This window comes from Triturus cristatus, chromosome 12 (genome assembly GCF_964204655.1).
Source record: "Triturus cristatus chromosome 12, aTriCri1.1, whole genome shotgun sequence".
Lineage (NCBI taxonomy): Eukaryota > Metazoa > Chordata > Amphibia > Caudata > Salamandridae > Triturus > Triturus cristatus.
In genome coordinates this window covers 90,249,872-90,262,392 of record NC_140595.1, presented here as the reverse complement: position 1 = coordinate 90,262,392, position 12,521 = coordinate 90,249,872, and the positions used below count along the sequence as shown (strand labels likewise).

Genomic DNA, 12,521 nt, shown 5'->3' with positions numbered 1-12,521 from the left:
GTACTGTGCAGAAGGTAACAAATAAAAGCTCTCCCAGCCCAGCAAGAGTACTTGTGGTACGAAGGAAACCAAGAAGCCATTCACAGAGAAGGGTTAAAGAATGATACACACCAGCGGTTAGTGAGTGACAGGAGGCTTCAACAGAGAGAAAAGTCGTGACAAAAAGCAACACGTGCATGGATGCAGAAATGTATACCGTGCATAGATGCAGGTCCAATCACCCTATGCAGAGGAGGGACAACCAGGTGCATTACATGTATGAATGGACGGATGAGTACCTCTATGGATGAGTGAATCGATTGATGCAAGCGATCCAGTAGGTAGGGAAGCGTCATGGGGATAGGAAATGCAGGATGTGTTGCAAGTGGTCAATACAGTCTGCATAATGGAAGTGGTGGGTTTGTACAAAGCCAAGTATTGACAGAGGGACGACACCCATTGCATTGGGTCTCCCCCCCACCACCCCCCCCCCCCCCAGCCCCCCGGCTTTGCTGCAACGCTGGGATGCCTCCGGGTAGCCATGCGCCATATAAAAGCCCTTTTCATTCCATTCATTCATTTCCTCTCCATTACAACATGGCCTCTTAGATGGCCCTGGGAGGCCAATATCTCAGATGCTGGTTATGTCCAGGAAAAGTCCCTGAATTTCATTAACAGCAGCACAAGTCTGAGGAGACTAAGAGTCTCCCCTGTATTTTATACTTGGCTGATGAGATTGACTGGGTACTGTATCTTAGATACAGAAAATGTGTTACTGTCTGCACTGGAACAGTCAGTTCAAACGAAATGGGCTGTACTCTGAAAAGGACATAGGATTACATATTAAAATGTGTCCATCTACTACTTTCGTGCATAAAAGCGTGCCTCCTTCCTTGGCAGGGGTATGCCCAGACAAGGGCAGAAATCTTATTGTGCCCAACCAACACCCCGTACTTCGTCACTAAGGCCAAAACCAAGTTATCTGGGGCAGTTATGTTCCCATTTATAATGGACATGGACTAACAGTTTGGCCTAAACTGTCCTCTGTGTGGTATGAGCAAGAGGGACCGGTCTTTAATAGCAGTCGGGCTAGTGGTGCAACCGTATTCAGTCATTTCTACCCCTCGTTTTTTAAAGGTCTTCCAGTTCACTGGGGCAGACTCCTGAGTATCTATTTTTCAGCACAGCAGCGTTAGATATAGGTACCTAGAACCTCTGGCAAATCATGATAAATCCCTGAGGTTGTCATGATGTCAACTAGGTGTGGGATTGGAGTATTCCACCGTATCTTAATTACTGGAGTCAGAGTTAAACAGCTAACAGGATTATGGTATCAAAGGTATAACCTGGCCAGATTTCTATTGTAGGCCACACTCTGGCGAGGTCCACTTATCTCAGGAGCAGCAGAGTCATAACCCCGGTACTCCTGCATCTCAGATAAATCTGGCTTACACTGTGGGAGCCATAACCCAGGAACTCCAGCATCTCAGGTAAATCTGGCTTATATTGAGGGGAGGCATAACCCAGGAACTCCAGCATCTCAGGTAAATCTGGCTTACACTGTTGGGGGCCAAAACCCCGGTACTCCCGCATCTCAGGTAAATCTGGCTTACACTGTGGGGAGCCATAGCCCAGGAACTTCTGCATCTCAGGTAAATCTGGATGCTGAAAAGGATGGGGGGGGTTATTAAATTAATTCTCACAGGAATCTGCAACAGAGCTAAACTAAATAGCGTGAAGAGTGCTTGTCTGGGAAAGACTAGATGCGGTGCCACAGGTGGGGGAAAACAAACCCCTTAAACCCCCAAAACAAGGAACAGGACGTCTGAAACAACAAATTTCAACAAGTCCTATGCACACGCAATAGAGTATAACACAAATAGTAAAAACATTGTTCTAGAGATTCACAAATGAAGACGACATAGTCCTTAACCGGTGTGGTTCATTTTTAATGCAGTGTTCCTGCGCACAAAACAGCCAACACGTGTTTCGTCAGTGGTTTGTAAGACGCTTGACTTCTTCAGGGCTGGAGAATAACATGGAAAGTGGAACATGTCATAGAAAAGGTAAATCTGGCTTACACTGTGGGAGCCATAACCCAGGATCTCCCGCATCTCAGGTAAATCTGGCTTACACTGTGTGGAGCTATATTAAAGGTTCTGCATGATTAGGCAGAGGGACTCTGCGTCTCCTGTACAGCTACACTAATGAACCATTAGACCACCGGTGGAGCAGGGCAGACTATAGGCCACACATCTTTGTTTAGGAAGAAACACCTAGTACCTGTCCTTCTCCTCCCCTATGACACGTGGACCAGAGAGCAGTCAGTTGTACTGCGAGCGCCAGGAGTTCTACAACATAATATTTAACTTTAAATTCCAACTTCACGAGCAGGCGTTTAAAATCACCCTGTTTCTGATGTGAAGGTGTTCAACTTGCATACACCACAGTTAAATTATTCTCTCAGAAAAACTGATGAAGGACACCTATACACAGCGATCCCTTCCACTACAGCTCACAAACAAGACCTTCCACACAAGTGCCTCTTGTCAGACCACTGACAACAGGCTCCCTTCCAGCAGCTGGCACCTCACTGTGTCCCCACTCACTTGTGCCTCATTTCACAACCACCCACGTTCAGGGAGCTCCTTAAAGGCCTCCTGGTCAGAGTGGTTTTTACGAACCTCTCCACCCTCAGAGCATTCTACCCAATGTTTAATTTGAGCCTGTGGTTTCCGGTGCTCGGCACTGCAACTTAAATGTCAGCACCAGCACTCGTCACAGTCTGCCACAAGGTGGCGCTGTCTCGCTAATATATTGATGACCACAGCAACAGTTAATTATTAAGTCAATACACATTAAAAATAGCTATTACCTGCCACTCAAGCGAATCTTATAGTTTTGGGGGTCTGAAATAGTTCGAATTATCACATTTATAGGAGTGTGATGGTTAGTAGTTGTGTTGTTACTATCATTGGCAGCATAGAAGGGGCAATGTGTGGTGCAAGCTGCAGAGGCCTTCTGAGAAGAGCTCAGGCACTTTTTTTTTTTTTTTACACAAATTAGGCACTCTTCCACCCGCTCACCCGTCACAGAATACACCTTAGAGCTCCAAGTAAGCCACTTCCATGTGCGCCCTCCCGCTCCAATACAGTCTCGCCCTGCAAACGCCCCCATAACATCTCATGCAGTCTCCTTTCTCAAAGATCACACTACAGTGTCCACACAGACACTTGTATCATATTATACGGTTAAGTATCTGACAGACACGGGGCTCATGTATCCACCTCACCCATCCAGCCAAACAGTAGAGTTACTAAAGAAGGCACATTAAACAACATTCTCATACAAGGCATAACATGGAAAGTGTTTCAGCCAATCAACTATAAGCATTTTGCAAGCCCACAGGGCCAGCAACATGGGATAGCCCCAAAATAGAAAATCTGGGCAGGAGACTGAATAACTATTTTAAGGCCACCAAAGAGAGAGACAGGGGTGTAAAAGACCACTCCTTCCACACTGCAGGGGAAGAAGTACATAAACTGTCCCAAGACCTACCAAACAACGAAGACAACGCAAGAATGGCTAAGCTCCAGAGGCCATTCAAAAGTTCCATTCTACCTGGGTTATGAGAGGTGTATCCTTAGACAAGAACAATAGCACAGAGGAATCAATAGAGAAATTCGATGTTACACTGTGTAAATTAGCAACCACATGCACGGATGAAGGTCTGGCCAAAGACGTTGGATCCAGATCTTCCAGGTGTGCTCATCACCAACATGGAGAACACAGATCTCTTATTTGAACCAGGCTGACTACCCAAGCGATCCTCACCCTCAACAGGTCACAGAAACTATCAAATGCAAATGCCATAAAGGTGCCATCTACCCTCAAACAAACATTGGCAAAGTCAATAGGTCTCACCTTTGGGACCTATTGGCCATGCCAATTACTTTTAGCGATGCGGCACATCATCGCCGATACTGTGCAGCATGGCAATGAAAAACCATTGGATTACAAAGAAAAGGTCCGACATTTCAACAGGAAAGCCGCTCGGGAATACATGATGCAACCCTTAGACCGTCAAGGATCAGAGCAGCAATACAGAGCTATGGGGGTAAAGTAAACATGGGTGAGAGCGCAATACAGGCGATGAGAAACAAAACTATTCAGTAGGTCTGCCCTCCTCTCATTATTAATTTATTTTAGCAGTCAAAAATAGCACTAACCCCAAAAACATGTTGGCATATGCGCCATGTAATAATGTACAACTGATTCCAGCGAGTGTAACAAAGCTATGAAAAGCAATTGGATTACAAAGAAAACAGCGGGTCAAAACATTAATCCACATATACTGTTGAGCACTGTCTGGTAAGCAGTGACTTCCATGATGGCATCAGAGCTTGGGAGGCAGTGAAGTATTCCATGACAGAACAGATTGGGTTCTTCAATTCAGTTCAAAGCACCCAACACTGTAAAACTGCACAGGCGGCCAGGTTTGAGCCTCAGTAACAGCTCAACATCCCGTGATTCTAAGCAAATCACTGAACCGGCCAGTGCTTAAACAAAATAAATAAATAAATAAAAATACATGAATGAGCCACTGTTTGTGTGCCTGTGCCTAAATTAAAATGTAAATAGAACTCATGTAAAGAAAGGGCTCCAACACCTTCAGGTTGAGTTCGTGATAGAGGGGAAAGAACAACCAGGCACAAAGGGGAATGGGATGAGGGAGGGGAGAAGAAATAGTACCTCAACCAAAGCGCAAGCGCAGCAGACGGTAACCAAGTTAAATGTAATCAAGCTGTGCTTGGTTGGTGCTCCAGGAAGGGAGTGAAGCGATGGCTTAGCCTGCGTCGGCAAACAAAGAGGCACCAAAGAGTGACAAGGGAGCCCACCAACGGTAAGCAAAGGGTGGGCTGCAAGCCCCTTGTACACAATACTCTCGCAAGATAGAGAGCATGCGCTGTCGCAGGCTCGAACTAAAAAGTTCAATAGGGTCCAGAAAGCCGCAATTATACCAGAAACAGTCATTAAACGTAAAGGACGATTTACAAAAGACCCTATTTAACTGAAACCAGTGGCCCTTAATAGGCACATATTGCTACTGAGATGCCAAGCACACCACCTGGAGAACTCCCTAGCACTCTGCAAAACATGCTCTGACTAGGCCACATGAATTATTTTTCACGTCTGCTGAAAAGCAGGAGGGGAAAATAACATTGAAACTCGTTGTCGCCCAATGAAATATGTGCAATGGCCACAGAAGAGAGTGACTGGGTACTTGTAATATCATTCACAGACCGGACAGGAAACCCAAGCCCGGAGATCACTATCAAGAGGTCATTCTAGAAGTCAATGCATTGATCAACGCAGACGTGAAGGCAACCATCTGAATAAGCGCCAGTTCACACAGCTAAAACCATGACACAAACTAAAAAAGATAAACACTAGCATGTATGTGTATGAAGGCTTAGTAACATTCACTAGCGACCATCTTTGAGGAAAACCATCCAACATAAAGACAGTCAAGTTTGAATCATGTGCTACATGTTAGAAGAGTGGCCTTAGCTCCTAGCACAGTGGTGCACAGAAGATCGTAGCGTGACTAGTCTGCAAAAAGTGCAGCACCAGAAGAGTTTTGTATCTAGAACACAACTTTCAACATCTGGGTACTGGCCTAGGGTAGTTGTAAACCATGCCATAAAACTTCCCAGCAACAAGACATTCCAACCAGTGGCTATGAAGCATCTATTCCATTTACACCCTCAAGCAGAAGACCCACTGTGAAAACTGAAGGAAAAAAAAGTGGGGGTGTAGACGAAGACTCTAGCACTATAACAAGTGTTTCCGATGGTAGTCAACATCAAGTTGAAGCATCCAGGAGTGGTCAGTATTTGTGTCCTCCCAACAGAATACAAAAGAGAAAGATACCTAATGCTCATAAGTGACAGTTTTGTAGCTTTGAATAAGGCAAAGTAGATCCCATCAAAGTGGAATACTATCGCCTACAGCTGTAGGAAACCAGTGGATTATTATTATTATTATTGAGTGTTTGTATAACGCATGGCTACCCAACAGGGTTTCCCAGTGCTTCGGTTGTGGGTAGGTCAGTCTGAGGGCTAGAGAAGCAGGGTCTTTTATGCTTTGCAAATGCTCAAATGGGAGGTGCGGCATCCCAAGGATTCAGGAAGAGAGTTCCATAGTTTAGGACCAAGGAAGGAGAAGGATCGTCCTCCCATTTGAGCTAGTTCCACTCCTGGAACTACAAATAGAGATTGGTTGCTAGAGCGTAGAGTGCGAACAAGAGGATAGGGGGATGCCAGGTTTTGCAAGTATTGTGGTGCTGAACAGGTGTGGATTTTGTACATATAACAGAGAGCTTTTAAGCTAATTTCTTATCCACTCAAAGCCAGTGTGTTGGCGGAGGAGCCAAGATGCTGAGGAATGTTTAGGGAGGCAAAACAGAAGCCTTGCTGCGGAGTTCTGAACCACCTTTAGACGTCTTAAAGACGCCTTATCAGCCCCTAGTTACAAGATATTGATTGCAATATTCAAGTCTGGATAATATCATGGCCTGGATAACTATTCTCTGGGCAAAAAGGAAGTAACCATAACATCTTCTTAAAGCCATTTCATAATGGCAAAGCACGTGGAGCCTACTCTGGCCACTAGTGGCTTCATAGACATGGTGGAGTCAAGCCAGAAGCCAAGGTATTTAACTTTATTTGCGGGTATAGGTAGCATACCTAGCGTGGCAGGCCAATGTCGATGACCCCAAAGCTCAGGGTTCCTTCCAAAGAACATCACCTCCGTCTTGTCGCCATTAATTTTGAAGGAGTTGGTGTTCATCCAAGTGGAGACCAGGCCGAGGGCAGGAGTTGAGGTCCTCAGAGTTAACTACCCGCTCAGATGACAGCAAGAAAATGATCTGGGTGTCGTCTGAGTAAGAGTATAGAGTTAGCCCGCAGCCTTCCACCAGATCCCCTAAAGGACGGACATAGATGTTGAAAGCATGGGGCTGAGGGCGGAGCCTTGCGGGACGGTAAATTAGGGAGCCTGTGATAGTGCATTAATGTGAAACGCGGAGAGAAAAGAGCAAGTTTTCGCATGTTGATAGAGGAAGCTCCTCCATCTTATAATGATAGATATATTTAAAAGCAATCGCTCTACCCGCTTCCTTCTTCCCACACTTCCTTCGCCACTCCCAGCTCTGAAGGCATTGCAGTATTAACTTCAGCATTTTATCAGTAGTTTAAGTATTTCCAAATGCACGACCAGAAGCCTTGGCAGCACATGGAGGTGTCAAGCATGATAAAGATGATATTTTGATTTCTGCAGTGAATAGACAAGGCCAACACAGAAGGAGTCAGAGTTTTATCAAAAAATTAGGCAAGCGCCTAATGCTGCATAAGGAAAAATTGAAATTCCAGAAGAGCTAACTACAATTATTTGGGTACCTGCTATCAGAACAGGGAATTTAAGCGGACCTTTAATGGACCCAGACCACAGGCCAACCCCGAAACAGCAAAGAACTCCAAAGCTTCCTGGGAAAGGCACATACTGTGGGATGTTCAACCCTAATCTTGCCACTGTCACATAGCTGCTATGCAACTTAAGCTAAATAAAGGACAGGTACAGCAGCTGCTCCACCACTAAGGCGGTGGAGAATCACCACACCTGCTCTACAAGCAGTGTAAAGGAAAAATAAAATGATAATAGAACGTTATTTTATTTTTAGTGTGGAGCGTGCAGTCAGGTTAGGGTGGGGCGGGGCTTGCTTGACGTGGGAGGAGTGGTAGGTGTACTGTAAGTGTGCATAACGGTTTGGCCCGCCGTCTTGGGATAGTCAAACCGTCAAGTGCACTTAGCATGTTCTCCACTGGCCTGTTTTGCACCGCCTGGGTGGAGCACATGCACAGGATCCCACTCCCTAGCTGAGCGCCGAGCCACGGTGCTTAGCCCAATCATGACGATGCTGTCATGCTGGGGACATCAGCATTGTGATTGGCTTGGGCAGGTGTGTGCGCTGCCAGGAAAACACGGAGTATGGAGGAGAGGTGGCGGCCAGCATATAAGTCTTCTCCCTCCCCACCCGCCAACGTCCCCTACCAGCCACCACTGGACAATTAGGCTTGGAATCCAGGTTATGAGGAAGCATTCTAGGCCACTAAAATGAAGACCATAATGAAAAATTTTGACTTGGCCAAGAAAACCAAACTAGAAGTACAAGTCACTCCATGCAGGCCATGCGCAGTACTACTTCGCACTACCCCAACGCAGAGTGCGGCAGTGCTTAGATAAAGAAAGAAGTGCTGGCTATGAAGTGGGGTTGCCAACGCTCCCACATACATCAATACCGGCATGACTTTAGATACCATCACAGATCACAAGCCACTGATACTACTGTTTTAAGGCACAGCCCCTCATCCACCAACGTGCATACAGAAGTGGGCTGTACAACACGTGTAGTACTGCTTCAGCATCAAGTTCTGTGGAGAGGATGAGACGGGTGTTAATAACCCAGCTTACTATCTTGGCATTCAAAGCCCCGTACAACGCCAGAAGATTACCCAGCCACTAGTGCCAAAGAAAACAAAAACTTCAAAGACCAAGTGTCACGCCATAAAGTCATGTGCCTTGATGAAATCAAAGAGGCCACAGCAATGTTAAAAGCCATCACATTACCCTCATGGTAATCCAGTCAACTCAAAGAAAAATTTGCTTGATGGACACTGAGAACCATGTAAAAATACCCCATGAGCGGACTGTCCGCGGCTGACATGAGATTTGTACCACCGAAGACCCAATCATCTTGAATGTTGATCCGATTATCCCACAAAGTCACTTACTGAGCGGACACTACAACTAACACATCAAGGAATGGTGAAAATTAAGCACGACTTTCAGAGAAAGCTTTGCTCCCTGGTCTTGGTGAAAAGGTGAGAGATCTGATCCCTCTCTCTCTCTGGTAACTCTGCCACGTCACTGGCAGCGCCTGTCCTCAATCACAGTGGTCAAGTGACTGGCAGATGGGCCAATCTTAAAAGCAGACCGTTGTACCACTAACATGGAAAATTCTTACTACTAGCAATTAACTTCTGCACCAACTATCATGGAATAGAAATGGTCTTGTTCCCACCCTTTGAAGCCATCAACACCAAGTTAAAACACATACTTGCTGCCCAAGTCCTCCGAAACGTCACGAAGCGGGACAATCGGCCCCCATTCCAATGCAATTACCGTCAAGATTACACAACAAAGGACACCAAAAGTCAACCTAAAATGTCCAAAGACTTACCAAGACGACAAACAATTCATGCATACCGTGAAAATTATATTACAAGTAAGCGTTGAATGAATTGCATGAAGTGATCTGGGTGGACTATGCACAACTGCCTTCGTGCTCACAGCAACACTCCACTCCATCGATGCAACCCATAATGTTAGAACGGCTAGTAAGAGATATAATTACTACGACTCAAAGTGGGCTGTAGTTACCACCCTAACGCCGGATACCCACAAAGACGGCAGCCCGTCAGCAAAAAAAAAAAAGACACAGTAGCGGTGTCAATCCACTATCCTTCAATATTGACACAGGACTGTCACTCCAGGAATGAAAATCCACTTCCTATTTGAATGTGGCCCATGAATAGTGTTCGCGAGAGAGGGAGCAACGACCCACCCCGTCGACTGAGACCTGTCTTGATGGACAAAAAAAACGAATTGTTATGGAGAACGTTCTCATCATGGAAATGATCAGCGAAATTCGTCTGCATGTTTTGCCCTCTGGATATACAAATGCTCATGCCTGTAGACCAGCATGTTGCCACTGGACACGGTAAAAACATTTCTAAACAACCACCCAATACTGTTGCTTCTAAAAGCATCATGGGTCTGCAATGCCTCCCATACAAAGGATCCCTTGGTCAGAGCCCAACAACGGGAATTGGAGCAGGCCGAGGGCCCCCATTCAAACCTACTACTCTTGGGGGCTATGGGCATAATTTCTCGTTACGCCACTCAACCCACCACTTCCAACAGTCCCTCCAGGAATTGCAACGCAGTATTTTCTTTCAGCCGCCAAGGTACCGACCACAAAGGGCCTTCATTCGAAACGCCTCCAAAACACTGCATCCCCCACCTGAGCCTACTCTCACCAGATGTCATTTAGGAACACCAAGCAAGCAGCATACAATGCCGTTAGACAGCGTCCCCATGCACTTCGTTGAAGCACCAACATTACCACATACAGCCCATGAACCGATCCAGTGACACCCTATCTCCCTCTCTTACCTCCTGTTCTGTCCCTTACAGCAACAACTCGCCCATCCCTACCTCCCGCTAGTCCCTTTAAAGCTCGCCTTCGCCCACGCCCTGTTGTGGGAGTCGTAGTGTTTTACTTCCTCCCGGATCTCATGTTAGTACACGCAGGAACTACACCACCCATGAGTCACCGGGCCTCGCCACAGAGAACGACACCTCCACCCAGCGATACATGTGGCGTCGGGAGCCTTGGTTGGCCAGAGCCATCGTATGAGGATGGGGTTGCGTGGGCCACAGCCAATCACTTCGTCAGAAAGACTGGCGCATGATCCATAACGTTAGGCGATTGGTGGGAGGTGTCAACTGCTGACAGCTATGACGAGCCCTGTGCTGGTGTACTAATGTTTTTAACGACCAATTGGAAATAACTAAAGAAAATATTTGTGAAATGCTGCGGCCGTTAGGCCTGTGTTAGTCCCTGGCTTACAGAGTTACTTCGTCTAAACACAACTAGAACGCTAACACCGAGTTAAGTGCAGAACAAAAGCAAGGTTGCCACTGACGTTAAGAAGCAGGAATAGAAGAGGTGGAGTTCACACTGTTTAACGGGGAGCGACATGTTGCCGTAAATGAGCATAATACAGGGTTTAGTTTTTCTGTGTTTTATAAATGCATAGTTAAAAATACTTTTTCGAATATGAAAAGGAACTGTGTTTGACAGTAATGGCACCAATGTGTATAAACAGTATCCTTTCACCATTCATATATATGTTTCTTCACATGACAAGTTAGATTTCCATAAATGAAATTAGGGACCATTTGAAAGACAAATAGTCATTTCAGTTTTCCATGATTTATAGAAATGCATTTGAAAGAGAGGCATAGCTGCCAAGGTTTAAGATTGCTATGTGTGCCATTTTCATAATTTCAGTGTAATTATTAGTGACATTTCAACGACTATGAGTGACACTTCCTCGCATGCATAGTCAAGCAATGAAGACGAGGGAATCATATAAATATCAGAAATTACACCCATTAGTGCAACGAGAAACTCTTAAGAAGATCTTAAAACTGCTCCAAAACACTAGAAATGGAAGGGCACTAACCAGAGACAGACTGCTTGACTGCAGTTCTCAATAATAGAGGGCAGGCAGGCACTGCAGCTGCTCAGAAGATGGTCTCATTGATCTGATCATTCATTATCACACACTAGCCTGAAAAGCAAACTTTATAGTATAGCAAGTGCAACTCAGAAAATATACAGTCACTCAGTCTTAGGCACTTACTTCTTTGTAAGCCTAGTGAGCTGGTGCCGTGGCAATAGGCAGGCCCGTCACACGTGGCATCATACCCAAATTGCATATCCACATTAAAACTCATTCCTCTCATGTAACTTCTGTCAAATTACTAAAATATCAAACATTCATAAACTCAAATCATGAGTAAGTAACCCCATATAGCCGTGGTCAGCTTGCTGATGACCAAGGAGATCATTAAACCATTCATATTTCTATATATTTACATGATCAAAGGACCTATAGAGGAGGTTAAAGCAGTTTTTCATAACAAGGGGGGGGGGGGGGGTCGGGGGTATTTCCCTTGTTTGCATTAAGGTCCATGGCACCCCTACTAGACCTTGCCCAGCAGGGCCTTGTCACTGTGCTGAATTTCTCAGCATGGTCATAGACATGCCACAGGCAATTCTCCACCTCCAGGAGAATTCACACACAAGCTACACAATGACCTGTATGCAACAATCCTGTGTGGTTACAACTCCGTGATCACAAGTACCCCACATTTTTTTTTCTCTAGAGTAGTCCGCCAGAGCCCAAGGCCCTTCTACCCTTCTCAACAGGATATATTTTACCAGTGAAGACAAGATTGTGACGCAAAACACAACCTAGAGCTTATTTGATCCCCCCCCCCATCCCTCAGAGTTGTAGGAGTACAGAGGTTGCAAAATTCCGGATTTTCTAAGAGTAGGTCATCCAGGCAGTTTTTTTGTTGCATTCTAATACTTTTGATCCAGTTTCTCAATATAGATTAAGGACTACGTGCATTCGAAAGTAAAATAAAACTCTGAAATGGGGATCAAGAGATCTGTGTCACTGTTGGAATTCCAATAGAACGTAAGGCTCGCAGGTTCACTTCCTCCTGAAAAGAGCGTGCAGTGTTTTGCTCCTGAAATGACCTGTAAAGGATGAGCACAGCTTAATAAAGGACTGTGCATGGTTTATAGATTAATTGAAAGAAATGCACTAATTTCACCCCATGAT

The 12,521-nt window shown here is 45.5% G+C and overlaps 1 protein-coding gene across 5 annotated transcripts in view; it reads right to left on the bottom strand.

Annotated features, from left to right (window-relative positions):
- The window catches only part of FDPS (farnesyl diphosphate synthase), a 46,190-nt gene extending 35,696 nt beyond the window's left edge, over positions 1-10,494 (bottom strand). The window contains exon 1 of one of the 5 annotated variants that reach the window (XM_085639100.1): positions 10,344-10,494. The gene's annotated coding sequence lies outside the window, so the exon portion shown is untranslated. Of the gene's footprint in view, positions 1-10,275 lie in introns of all 5 variants that reach the window. The other 4 variants (XM_085639096.1, XM_085639099.1, XM_085639098.1 and 1 more) reach the window with 4 other exon arrangements.
- Between the last annotated feature and the right edge of the window lie 2,027 nt (positions 10,495-12,521).